This window comes from Orcinus orca, chromosome 1, assembly GCF_937001465.1.
Source record: "Orcinus orca chromosome 1, mOrcOrc1.1, whole genome shotgun sequence".
Taxonomy (NCBI): Eukaryota; Metazoa; Chordata; class Mammalia; order Artiodactyla; family Delphinidae; genus Orcinus; species Orcinus orca.
Genome location: NC_064559.1, coordinates 83,376,975 through 83,390,272, shown reverse-complemented (window position 1 = coordinate 83,390,272; position 13,298 = coordinate 83,376,975).

Here is a 13,298-nt window from a genome sequence, read left to right as displayed (position 1 = left end):
CCTAGTGTTGTTCTGGCATGGCACACTGAGCCTTTGGTTAATTCCTCTTCCTGGTGGGAAATGAGAGTTAAATTTGCCCGTCTAGACACCTCCAGCTAGTTTCTCATTGGTTCTCCCTATTCCTGTTCATTTTCCGCAGAAATTGCAAACTGGGCCATACAGGAGGTTAAAGGCACTGACTCTCCAAGTGGGGATAGTGTTAGGAAAGCGTCTGGAATGTTGCACACGAGTACCAGGGGACGAAAACTGAGACACATTTGAACACGTTTCCCGATCACACGGTGGATCATACTCTGGGTTCCACATGCATGTTTTAGCTGAAGGAAGAATCCCTTAAACCTGGAGAGTTGAGACCCATGGAATGGGTACCATGCAATATGACTTCAAAGGGTCTGCATTTGCTAACCAAACCTCACCAATCCTATCACTGCTGCGTTTATGCCGCTGTACACACGCTTGATTCTCTTTTGGAGACATATAAATCCATAGGTTTTAAGATTCTTACTAGTCAGATATATTCTTAGGCGTTTAATATGGGGTGTTGAGGCCACTTCGTTGAGCAAGGAGTAGCTCTTGTCTATTATATATTTGGCTTATGGAACAGTATCTGTGCTCATTTCAATCTCTGGTTTTATGCAGCACCCAAAGTCACCTTTCCCCTTAAGCAAGCATAAGTTGGTTTTCTACATTTGAGACCCTGTTCTGTTTTGTAATTCAGTTCCTGTGTAGCCAAGGTTATATTCTGTGTAGTAGTGATATCTTTTGATGTTTCTTTTTCTGTGTGACTTATTTCACTTAGAATCATCGTACCTGAATCCACTGATTATGCTGCTACGGGCCTAATGACATAGATTTCATTGCTGAGTGATATTGCATTGTACGCAAGTACCACAACTTCTTTATCCATATTTCGCTTTCTGCGATATTGAACTTGTACCGTAAACGAGGTTCTTGTAAACAGAGCCGTCCCAAACTTTGGGGTGGCTGTGTCTTTTTGATTTCAATTTCCCTAAGCTATAGGACAATAAGTGGAAGTTCCCTAGGCTCTGTTACTTTGTTTTTTAGATGTTACAGGAAACACCATACACTTCTCCAGAGTGGCTGTTGGCAATTTATCTCCCGCCCATCCACATAACGAGGCTGCAGTTCTCCATGGCCTGTCCTGACTTTCTGGATTTTACACTTTTTTCAGATGGCCTTTTTAACAGGGGGGAAGTGAGACTTCATTGTAGTGCAGATTTACTTTTCAACCTTGCTTAGTTGGCCAAAAAGGGCGTATGTATTTTTTCCTGAATATATTCAGAAAAAACCGCATACGCCCTTTTTGGCCAAGTGCATCATTGTGGACGTTCTGCCTCTTTTCCTATGCTTTACGTGCAATTCCAGTCTACTTCCTGAAATCGGTTGCCTGCAATTCTGCCCCACTTTCAAGTCCTCTTGGCAGCCTTACTTCAATATACTTTTGGACGATAGCTGTCATTTATAACTCTGCAAGTTTGTGAATTACAGTGCCCCTGAGCTCCTTTCTTCAACTCGCTTTCTTGTGAGCTGGCCGCAACACCGCAGGATTGCTTCAGGCCCTAGTGTGGTTCCGGCATGGCAAGCTGAACCTTTGGTTAATTCCTCTTCCTGTTTGGAAATGAGAGTTAAATTTGCCCGTCCGGACACCTACAGCTAGTCTCTCATTGGTTCTCCATATTCCTGTTCATTTTCCGCAGAAATTGCAAACTGGGCCAAACAGGAGTTTAAAGGCACTGACTTTCCAAGTGGGGAGAGTGTTAGTAAAGCGTCTGGAATGTTGCACCCGAGTACCAGGGGACGAAAACTAAGACACATTTGAACACGTTTCCCGATGACATGGTGGATCATATTCTGGGTTCCACATGCATGTTTTAGCTGAAGGAAGAATCCCTTAAACCTGGAGAGTTGAGACCCATGGAATGGGTACCATGCAATATGACTTCGAAGGGTCTGCATTTGCTCAACAAACCTCACCAATCCTCACCAATCCTCACCAATCCTCACCAATCCTATCACTGCTGCGTTTATGCCGCTGTACACACGGTTGATTCTCTTTCGGAGACATATAAATCCACAGGTTTTAAGATTCTTACTAGTCAGATATATTCTTAGGCGTTTAATATGGGGTGTTGAGGCCACTTCGTTGAGCAAGAAGTAGCTCTTGTCTATTATATATTTGGCTTATGGAACGGTATCTGTGCTAATTTCAATCTCTGGTTTTATGCAGCACCCCAACTCACCTTTCCCCTTAAGCAAGCATAAGTTCGTTTTCTACATTTGAGACCCTGTTCTGTTTTGTAATTCAGTTCCTGTGTAGCCAAGTTTACATTCCGTGTAGTAGTGATATCTTTTGATGTTTCTTTTTCTGTGTGACTTATTTCACTTAGAATCATCGTACCTGAATCCACTCATTATGCTGCTACGGGCCTGATGACATAGATTTCATTGCTGAATGATATTGCATTGTACGTAAATACCACACCTTCTTTATCCATATTTCGCTTTCTGTGATATTGAACTTGTACCGTAAACGAGGTTCTTGTAAACAGAGCCGTCCCAAAGTTTGGGGTGGCTGTGTCTTTTTGATTTCAATTTTCCTAAGCTATAGGACAATAAGTGGAAGTGCCCTAGGCTCTGTTACCTTGTTTTTTAGATGTTTCAGGAAACACCATACACTTCTCCAGAGTGGCTGTTGGCAATTTACATCCCGCCCATCAGCATAACAAGGCTCCAGTTCTCCATGGCCTGTCCTGCCTTTCTGGATTTTACACTTTTTTCAGATGGCCCTTTTGACCGGGGGGAAGTGAGACTTCATTGTAGTGCAGATTTCCTTTGCAACCTTGCTTAGTTGGCCAAAAAGGGCGTATGTGTTTTTTCCTGAATATATTCAGGAAAAAACGCATACGCCCTTTTTGGCCAAGTGCATCATTGGGGACGTTCTGCCTCTTTTCCTATGTTTTAAATGCAATTTGACTCTACTTCCTGAAATCGGTTTCCTGCAATTCTGCCCCGCTTTCAAGTCCTGTTGACAGCCTTACTTCAATATAGTTTTGGACGATAGCTGTCATTTATAACTCTGCAGGTTTGTGAATTACAGTGCCCCTGAGCTCCTTTCTTCAACTCGCTTTATTGTGAGGTGGCCGCAACACCGCATGATTGCTTCAGGCCCTAGTGTGGTTCCGGCACGGCATGCTGAGCCTTTGGTTAATTCCTCTTCCTGGTGGGAAATGAGAGTTAAATTTACCCGTCCAGACACCTCCAGCTAGTCTCTCATGGGTTCTCCCTATTCCTGTTCATTTCCTGCAGAAATTGCAAACTGGGCCAAACAGGAGGTTTAAGGCACTGACTCTCCAAGTGGGGAGAGTGTTAATAAACGTCTGGAATGTTGCACCCGAGTACCAGGGGACGAAAACTGAGACACATTTGAACACGTTTCCCGATCACACGGTGGATCATACTCTGGGTTCCACATGCATGTTTTAGCTGAAGGAAGAATCCCTTAAACCTGGAGAGTTGAGACCCATGGAATGGGTACCATGCAATATGACTTCAAAGGGTCTGCATTTGCTTACTGAACCTCACCAATCCTATCACTGCTGCGTTTATGCCGCTGTACACACGCTTGATTCTCTTTTGGAGACATATAAATCCATAGGTTTTAAGATTCTTACTAGTCAGATATATTCTTAGGCGTTTAATATGGGGTGTTGAGGCCACTTCGTTGAGCAAGGAGTAGCTCTTGTCTATTATATATTTGGCTTATGGAACGGTATCTGTGCTAATTTCAATCTCTGGTTTTATGTAGCACCCCAACTCACCTTTCCCCTTAAGCAAGCATAAGTTGGTTTTCTACATTTGAGACCCTGTTCTGTATTGTAATTCAGTTCCTGTGTAGCCAAGTTTATATTCTGTGTTGTAGTGATATCTTTTGATGTTTCTTTTTCTGTGTGACTTATTTCACTTAGAATCATCGTACCTGAATCCACTCATTATGCTGCTACGGGCCTGATGACATAGATTTCATTGCTGAGTGATATTGCATTGTACGCAAATACCACAACTTCTTTATCCATTTTTTGCTTTCTGCGATATTGAACTTGTACCGTAAAGGAGGTTCTTGTAAACAGAGCCGTCCCAAACTTTGGGGTGGCTGTGTCTTTTTGATTTCAATTTCCCTAAGCTATAGGACAATAAGTGGAAGTTTCCTAGGCTCTGTTACTTTGTTTTTTAGATGTTACAGGAAACACCATACACTTCTCCAGAGTGGCTGTTGGCAATTTATATCCCGCCCATCCGCATAACAAGGCTCCAGTTCTACATGGCCTGTCCTGACTTTCTGGATTTTACAATTTTTTCAGATGGCCCTTTTAACAGGGGGGAAGTGAGACTTCATTGTAGTGCAGATTTCCTTTTCAACCTTGCTTAGTTGGCCAAAAAGGGCGTATGTGTTTTTTCCTGAATATATTCAGAAAAAACCGCATACGCCCTTTTTGGCCAAGTGCATCGTTGTGGACGTTCTGCCTCTTTTCCTATCTTTAAATGCAATTTGAGTCTACTTCCTGAAATCGGTTTCCTGCAATTCTGCTCCGCTTTCAAGTCCTGTTGGCAGCCTTACTTCAATATATTTTTGGATGATAGCTGTCATTTATAACTCTGCAGGTTTGTGAATTACAGTGCCCCTGAGCTCCTTTCTTCAACTCGCTTTCTTGTGAGGTGGCCGCAACACCACATGATTGCTTCAGGCCCTAGTGTGGTTCCGGCACAGCATGCTGAGCCTTTGGTTAATTCCCCTTCCTGGTGGGAAATGAGAGTTAAATTTGCCCGTCCAGACACCTCCAGCTAGTCTCTCATTGATTCTCCCTATTCCTGTTCATCTTCCGCAGAAATTGCAAACTGGGCCAAACAGGAGGTTAAAGGCACTGACACTCCAAGTGGGGAGAGTGTTAGTAAAGCGTCTGGAAAGTTGCACCCGAGTACCAGGGGACGAAAACTGAGACACATTTGAACACGTTTCCCGATCACACGGTGGATCATACTCTGGGTTCCACATGCATGTTTTAGCTGAAGGAAGAATCCCTTAAACCTGGAGAGTTGAGACCCATGGAATGGGTACCACGCAATATGACTTCAAAGGGTCTGCATTTGCTCACCGAACCTCACCAATACTATCACTGTTGCGCTTATGCCGCTGTACACATGCTTGTTTCTCTTTCGGAGACATATAAATCCATAGGTTTTAAGATTCTTACTAGTCAGGTATATTCTTAGGCGTTTAATATGGCGTCTTCAGTCCACTTCGTTGAGCAAGGAGTAGCTGTTGTCTATTACACATTTGGCTTATGGAACGGTATCTGTGCCAATTTCAATCTCTGGTTTCATGCAGCACCCCAACTCACGATTCCCCTTAAGCAAGCATGTGTTGGTTTTCTACATTGGAGACACTGTTCTGTTTTGTAATTCAGTTCCTGTGTAGCCAAGTTTACATTCTGTGTAGTAGTGATATCTTATGATGTTTCTTTTTCTCTGTGACTTATTTCACTTAGAATCATCGTACCTGAATCCACTCATTATGCTGCTATGGGCCTGATGACATAGATTTCATTGCTGAGTGATATTGCATTGTACGTAAATACCACAACTTCTTTATCCATATTTCACTTTCTGCGATATTGAACTTGTACCGTAAACGAGGTTCTTGTAAACAGAGCCATCCCAAATTTTGGGGTGGCTGTGTCTTTTTGATTTCAATTTCCCTAAGCTATAGGACAATAAGTGGAAGTGCCCTAGGCTCTGTTACTTTGTTTTTTAGATGTTTCAGGAAACACCATACACTTCTCCAGAGTGGCTGTTGGCAATTTACATCCCGCCCATCAGCATAACAAGGCTTCAGTTCTCCATGGTCTGTCCTGCCTTTCTGGATTGTACACTTTTTTCAGATGGCCCTTTTGACCGGGGGGAAGTGACACTTCATTGTAGTGCAGATTTCCTTTGCAACCTTGCTTAGTTGGCCAAAAAGGGCGTATGAGTTTTTTCCTGAATATATTCAGGAAAAAACGCATACGCCCTTTTTGGCCAAGTTCATCATTGTGGACGTTCTGCCTCTTTTCCTATGCTTTAAATGCAATTTGTGTCTACTTCCTGAAATCAGTTTCCTGCAATTCTGCCCCGCTTTCAAGTCCTGTTGGCAGCCTTACTTCAATATATTTTTTGACGATAGCTGTCATTTATAACTCTGCAGGTTTGTGAATTACAGTGCCCCTGAGCTCCTTTCTTCAACTCGCTTTCTTGTGAGGTGGCCGCAACACCGCATGATTGCTTCAGGCCCTAGTGTGGTTCCGGCACGGCATGCTGATCCTTTGGTTAATTCCTCTTCTTGGTGGGAAATGAGAGTTAAATTTGCCTGTCCAGACACCTCCAGCTAGTCTCTCATGGGTTCTCCCTATTCCTGTTCATTTCCCGCAGAAATTGCAAACTGGGCCAAACAGGAGGTTTAAGGCGCTGACTCTCCAAGTGGGGAGAGTGTTAATAAACGTCTGGAATGTTGCACCCGAGTATCAGGGGACGACAACTGAGACACATTTGAACACGTTTCCCGATCACACGGTGGGTCATACGCTGGGTTCCACATGCATGTTTTAGCTGAAGGAAGAATCCCTTAAGCCTGGAGAGTTGAGACCCATGGAATGGGTACCATGCAATATGACTTCAAAGGGTCTGCATTTGCTCACTGAACCTCACCATTGCTATAACTGCTGCGCTTATGCCGCTATACACACGCTTGATTCTCTTTTGGAGAAGTATAAATCCATAGGTTTTAAGATTCTTACTAGTCAGGTATATCCTTAGGCGTTTAATATGGCATGTTGAGTCCACTTCGTTGAGCAAGGAGTAGCTCTGGTCTATTACATATTTGGCTTATGGAACGGTATCTGTGCTAATTTCAATCTCTTGTTTTATGCAGCACCCCAACTTACCTTTCCCGTTAAGCAAGCATAAGTTGGTTTTCTACATTTGAGACCCTGTTCTGTTTTGTAATTCAGTTCCTGTGTAGCCAAATTTACATTCCGTGTATTAGAGATATCTTATGATGTTTCTTTTTCTGTGTGACTTATTTCACTTAGAATCATCGTACCTGAATCCACTCATTATGCTGCTACGGGCCTGATGACATAGATTTCATTGCTGAGTGATATTGCATTGTACGTAAGTACGACAACTTCTCTATCCATTTTTTGCTTTCTGTGATATTGAACTTGTACCGTAAACGAGGTTCTTGTAAACAGAGCCGTCCCAAACTTTGGGGTGGCTGTGTCTTTTTGATTTTAATTTCCCTAAACTATAGGACCATAAGTGGAAGTGCCCTAGGCTCTGTTGCTTTGTTTTTTAGATGTTTCAGGAAACACCATACACTTGTCCAGAGTGGCTGTTGGGAATTTACATCCCGCCCATCAGCATAACAAGGCTCCCAGTTCTCCATAGCCTGTCCTGCCTTTCTGGATTTTACACTTTTTTCAGATGGCCCTTTTGACCAGGGGGCAGTGAGACTTCATTGTAGTGCAGATTTCCTTTGCAAGCTTGCTTGGTTGGCCAAACAGGGCGTATGCGTTTTTTCCTGAATATATTCAGGAAAAAACGCATACGCCCTTTCTGGCCAAGTGCATCATGGTGGACGTTCTGCCTCTTTTCCTATGCTTTACATGCAATTCCAGTCTACCTCCTGAAATCGGTTTCCTGCAATTCTGCCCCACTTGCAAGTCCTCTTGGCAGCCTTACTTCAATATATTTTTGGACGATAGCTGTCATTTATAACTCTGCATGTTTTTGAATGAGAGTGACACTGAGCTCCGTTCTTCAAGTCCTTTCTTGTGAGCTGGCCGCAACACCGCAGGATTGCTTCAGGCCCTAGTGTGGTTCCGGCACGGCACGCTGAGCCTTTGGTTAATTCCTCTTCCTGGTGGGATATGACAGTTAAATTTGCCCGTCCAGACACCTCCAGCTAGTCTCTCATTGGTTCTCCCTATTCCTGTTCATTTTCCACAGAAATTGCAAACTGGGCCAAACAGGAGGTTAAAGGCACTGACTCTCCAAGTGGGGAGAGTGTTAGTAAAGCATCTGGAATGTTGCACCCGAGTACCAGGGGACAAAAACTGAGACACATTTGAACACGTTTCCCTATCACACGGTGGATCATACGCTGGGTTCCACATGCATGTTTTAGCTGAAGGAAGAATCCCTTAAACCTGGAGAGTTGAGATTCATGGAATGAGTACCATGCAATATGACTTCAAAGGGTCTGCATTTGCTCACCGAACCTCACCAATCCTATCACTGCTGCATTTATGGCACTGTACACACTCTTGATTCTCCTTCGGAGACATATAAATCCATAGGTTTTAAGATTCTTACTAGTCAGATATATTCTTAAGCGTTTTATATGGGGTGTTGTGTCCTCTTCGTTGAGCAAGTAGTAGCTCTTGTCTATTACATATTTGGCTTATGGAACTGTATCTGTGCAAATTTCAATCTCTGGTTTCATGCAGCACCCCAATTCACCATTCCCCTTAAGCAAGCATAAGTTGGTTTTCTACATTTGAGACCCTGTTCTGTTTTGTAATTCAGTTCCTGTGTAGCCAAGTTTACATTCCGTGTAGTAGTGATATCTTATGATGTTTCTTTTTCTGTGTGACTTATTTCACTTAGAATCATCGTACCTGAATCCACTCATTTTGCCGCTACGGGCCTGATGACATAGATTTCATTGCTAATTGATATTGCATTGTACGTAAGTACCACAATTTCTTTATCCATTCTTCGCTTTCTGCGATATTGAACTTGTACCGTAAACGAGGTTCTTGTCAACAGAGCCATCCCAAACATTGGGGTGGCTGTGTCTTTTTGATTTTAATTTCCCTAAGCTATAGGACCATAAGTGGAAGTGCCCTAGGCTCTGTTGCTTTGTTTTTTAGATGTTTCAGGAAACACCATACACTTCTCCAGAGTGGCTGTTGGCAATTTACATCCCGCCCATCAGCATAACAAGGCTCCCAGTTCTCCATGGCCTGTCCTGCCTTTCTGGATTTTACACTTTTTTCAGATGGCCCTTTTGACTGGGGGGCAGTGAGACTTCATTGTAGTGCAGATTTCCTTTGCAAGCTTGCTTGGTTGGCCAAAAAGGGCGTATGCGTTTTTTCCTGAACATATTCAGGAAATAACGCATACGCCCTTTTTGGCCAAGTGCATGATTGTGGACGTTCTGCCTCTTTTCCTATGCTTTACATGCAATTCCAGTCTACCTCCTGAAATCGGTTTCCTGCAATTCTGCCTTGCTCTCAGTGCCTCTTCATAGTCTTACCTCAATATACTTTTGGAAAATAGTTGGCCTTTATAACTCTGCAGGTTTTTGAATTGCAGTTGCCCTTAGTTCCATTTTTCAGCTCTTATTTTTGTGATCTTGCCTCATATCCACAGGATTTCTTCAGACCCTATTCTTCTTCTGGGGCACCTTGCTGTGCCTTTGGTTAATTCTTCTTCCTATGTGAAATTAGAGTGACATGTGGCCATTGAAACCGCTACAGCTATTTTCTCACTGGTTCCCCCTATTCCCATTCATCCTCCGCACTAACTGCAGACTGTGTGATACCGGACCTTAAAGGCATTGACTCTCCATGTGGGGATGTTGTTAGTAAAGTGGCTGGAATGTTGATCCGGAGCCCCAGGAGAGGAAAATGAGGTGCGTTTTAGAAACCTTTCCCGATCATATGGTATACCATCTGCTGGATTTCCCATGCATGGTTTAGCTGTAGGAAGATTCCCTTCAACCTGGAGTGTTGGGACCCTTGGAATGAGTAGCATGAAGTATTGCATTAAACTTTCGGCAGTTGCTCACCAAAGCTCACCAATCCTCTCAGCCCCAAGTGTCCAGCCTTATGTCTTATCCAGCTGTGGGTTTATATGTGGTCATTCCAGGTTGCATCACAGCCCCTGAGCGAATTTTGTAAGAATTTTTCTCTCTTTCATTGTTTCTGCGTTTTGGTTTTAAAATTTATTTCTATAATGGGGTTTAGCTTATTTTCACTGCTGTGTTTGTGCCGCTCTGCACACACTTGATTCCCTTATGGAGATATATCTATACATGGGTTTTAAGATTCTTATTACTCAGTTATTTCTCTGCGGTGTATAGGGTGTGTTGAGGCCAGTTCATTGAGCAAGGTGTAGATCTTGTCTAATACCTATTTGGTTTATTGAACGGTATCTGTGCTAATTTCAAACTCTGGTTTTATGCATCACCCCACCTCTCCTTTCCCCTTAAGCTGACATAAGTGTGTTTTCTAAATGTGAGACACTGTTCTGTTTTGTAATTCATTTTTTGTGCAGCCATATTTATCCTCCCTCTATAAGTGATATCTTATGATATGTTTCTTTTTCTGTTTGACTTATTTCAAGTAGTATTATCGGACCTAAATCCACTCTTTATCCTTCTACTAGCCTTATTACATTGATTTCATGGTGAAGAGATATTCCATTGTACATAAGTACCACATTTTCTTTATCCATTGTTCTCTTTCCTGGGATATTTAAGGTGTACTGAAGTTGAGGTTCTTGTAAACAGAGTAGCCCTAAACTGTGGTGTGCTTGTGTCTTGTTGATATTTAGACTTCCCTAGATATACTCCCGTGATTGGAAGTGCCCTATGCTCTGTAGCTCTGTTTTTTAGATGATTTAGGAACCACCATACACTTCTCCAGAGTGGCTCTAGGCAGTTCACACACTGTCCATCAGCGTATAAAGGCTCCCTGTTCTCCATGGCCTGTCCTGCATTTCTCGTTTTTACAATTTTTTCGGATGGCCCTTTTGACCGGTGGGAAATGAGACTTCTTTGTTGTGCACATTTGCATTGCTTGCTTGCTTGGTTGCCCATAAAGTGCGTATGCGTTTTTTCCTGGATATATTCAGGAAAAAACGCATACTCCCTTTTGGGCCAACTGCATCATTGTTGAAATTCTGCCGCTTTTCATGTGCTTTAAAGACGAGTCCAATCTATCTCTTGAAATCTGTTTCTTGCATTCTGTCTTGCATTCAGATCCTCTTCTTTGCCTTACCTCAACATATTTTTGGACGTTAGTTTTCATTTATAACTCTGCAGGTTTGTGAATTACAGTGACCCTGAGCTCCATTTTTTAAGTTGCTCTTTTGTGAGCTGACCTCAAAGCCGCAGGATTGCTTCAGGCCCTATTTTGGCTCCGGCGAGGTGGGCTGAGCCTTTTTTTAATTCTTATTCTTAATGGGAAATTAGAGTGACATGTGCCCGTCCAAACCCCTACAACTATTCTCTCATTGGTTCCCCCTCTTCCCGTTCATCCTCCTCACAATTTGCAAAATGTGTGAAACAGAAGTTTAAATGTGCTGATTCTCTAAGTGGGGAGATTCTAAGTAACGTGGCTGGAATGATGAACAGGAGCACCAGGACAGGATAAATGAGCTGCATTTTAGACACATCTCCCGATCACATGGTGTACAGTCCTCTGGGTTTTCCATGCATGTTTTAGCTGTAGGAAGATTCCTTGAACCTGCAGATTTGGGACCCATTGAATGGGTACCAGGTAGTATTACTTTAAAGGGTGTGCATTTCCTCACCCAACCTCACATTTCTCTTAGCGCGAACAGTTTCCAGCCTTATGTCTCATCCTGCTGTGGGTCTAGATGTGTTCAATCCATGTTGCATCACCGTCCCTGAGGAAAAGTTGTAAGAGGTTTTCCCTGTCTCTCTGTCGTTTATTTTTTTCAATTTATTACTATATTGGTTACAGCTGATTTTCAAAGCTCTGTTTCTTGCTGCTGTACATCCACTTGATTCACGTACAGAGAGACATCAATAAATTCTTTTTCAGATTCTTACCAGTCATAGATATTCTTTTCTGGTGACTTGAGTGTGCTGAGTGCAGTTCTTTTAACTACTGTGTAGGCCTTGTTGATTATCAGTTTGGTATTTGGAATGGTATCTTTGCTAATTTCAACCTCCTGGATGATGCCTCACCCCTCCCCACCTTTCCCGTTTAGCAGCCTTACGCGTGTTTTCTACATATTTGACTATGTTTTTGTTTTGTAATTTATTTCATGTGTAGCCATTTTGGATTCCACCTTTAAGTGATATCTTATGATATGTGTCTTTTTCTTTTTGAATTATGTCACTTAGAATGATCATACGTAACTCCTCCGGAGTTGTTACAACTGGCCATATTTCATTGATTTCCAGGCTCAGTAATATTCCACTCTACATAAGTACCACATCTCTATCCATTTTTTCCCTCCAGAGACATTTAAGTTATATCCTAGTCGAGGATCTTTTAAACAGAGAGGCAGTAAACATTGGAGTGCCTGTGTCCTCTCGATTTTTGTTTTTCTCAAGATGCCCATGAGTGCGTATGCCCATGAGTGCAAGTGCCCTATGCTCTGTAGCTCATTTTTTAGATGCTTTAGCAAACACAATACACTTCTCCAGAATGGCCGTTGGCAATATACATTTCCACTATAAGCCTCACAGGGCTCCCTCTTCTCCTTGCCCTGTCCTGCATTTCTGGTGTTTACACTTTATGAGGATGGCTCTTCTGACTGATGCGAAGTGATATCTTTTGTAGTATTGATTTCCAGTGCCCACCTGTTTGGTTGGCTAAAAAAGTGTATGCCCTTTTCTTGAATATATACAGAAAAAAACGCATACAGCCTTTTTGGCCAACTGCAATGTTGGCAATGTTCAGCCCCTTTTCTTGTGCTTAATGGCGAGTCCTTTCTACCTCCTCAAATCCCTTTCCTGCCATTCTCCCTTGCTTACCAATCCTTTTCTCTGACTTTCCTCAAGACATTTTCAGTGATAGATATTTTCAACTCTGCAGTTTCGTGAATTTTACTGCCCCTGAGTTCCATTGTTCAACTTGTGTTTATGGGAACTGGCCACAAAGCAGTGGGATTTCCTCAAGCCCTATACTGTTTCCATGGGCAACCCTAGCCTTTGGTCAATTCGTCTTCCTGATTGGAAATTAGAGTGACATGTGCCTGTCTGAACACCTAGGACTTGTCTCTCATTGTTCCTCATCCTTCCGCTTCATCCTCTGGACAAATTCCAAACTGTACGCAACAGGATGTTGACAGTGCTGACATCTCCAAGTGGGGAGACTGTTAGTAAAGACGCTGGAGGGGTGAACCCGAGCACCAGGAGATGAGGAGATGAGATGCCTTTTCCAAACTCTTCCCGATCAGACGGTATACCATCCTCTGGGTGT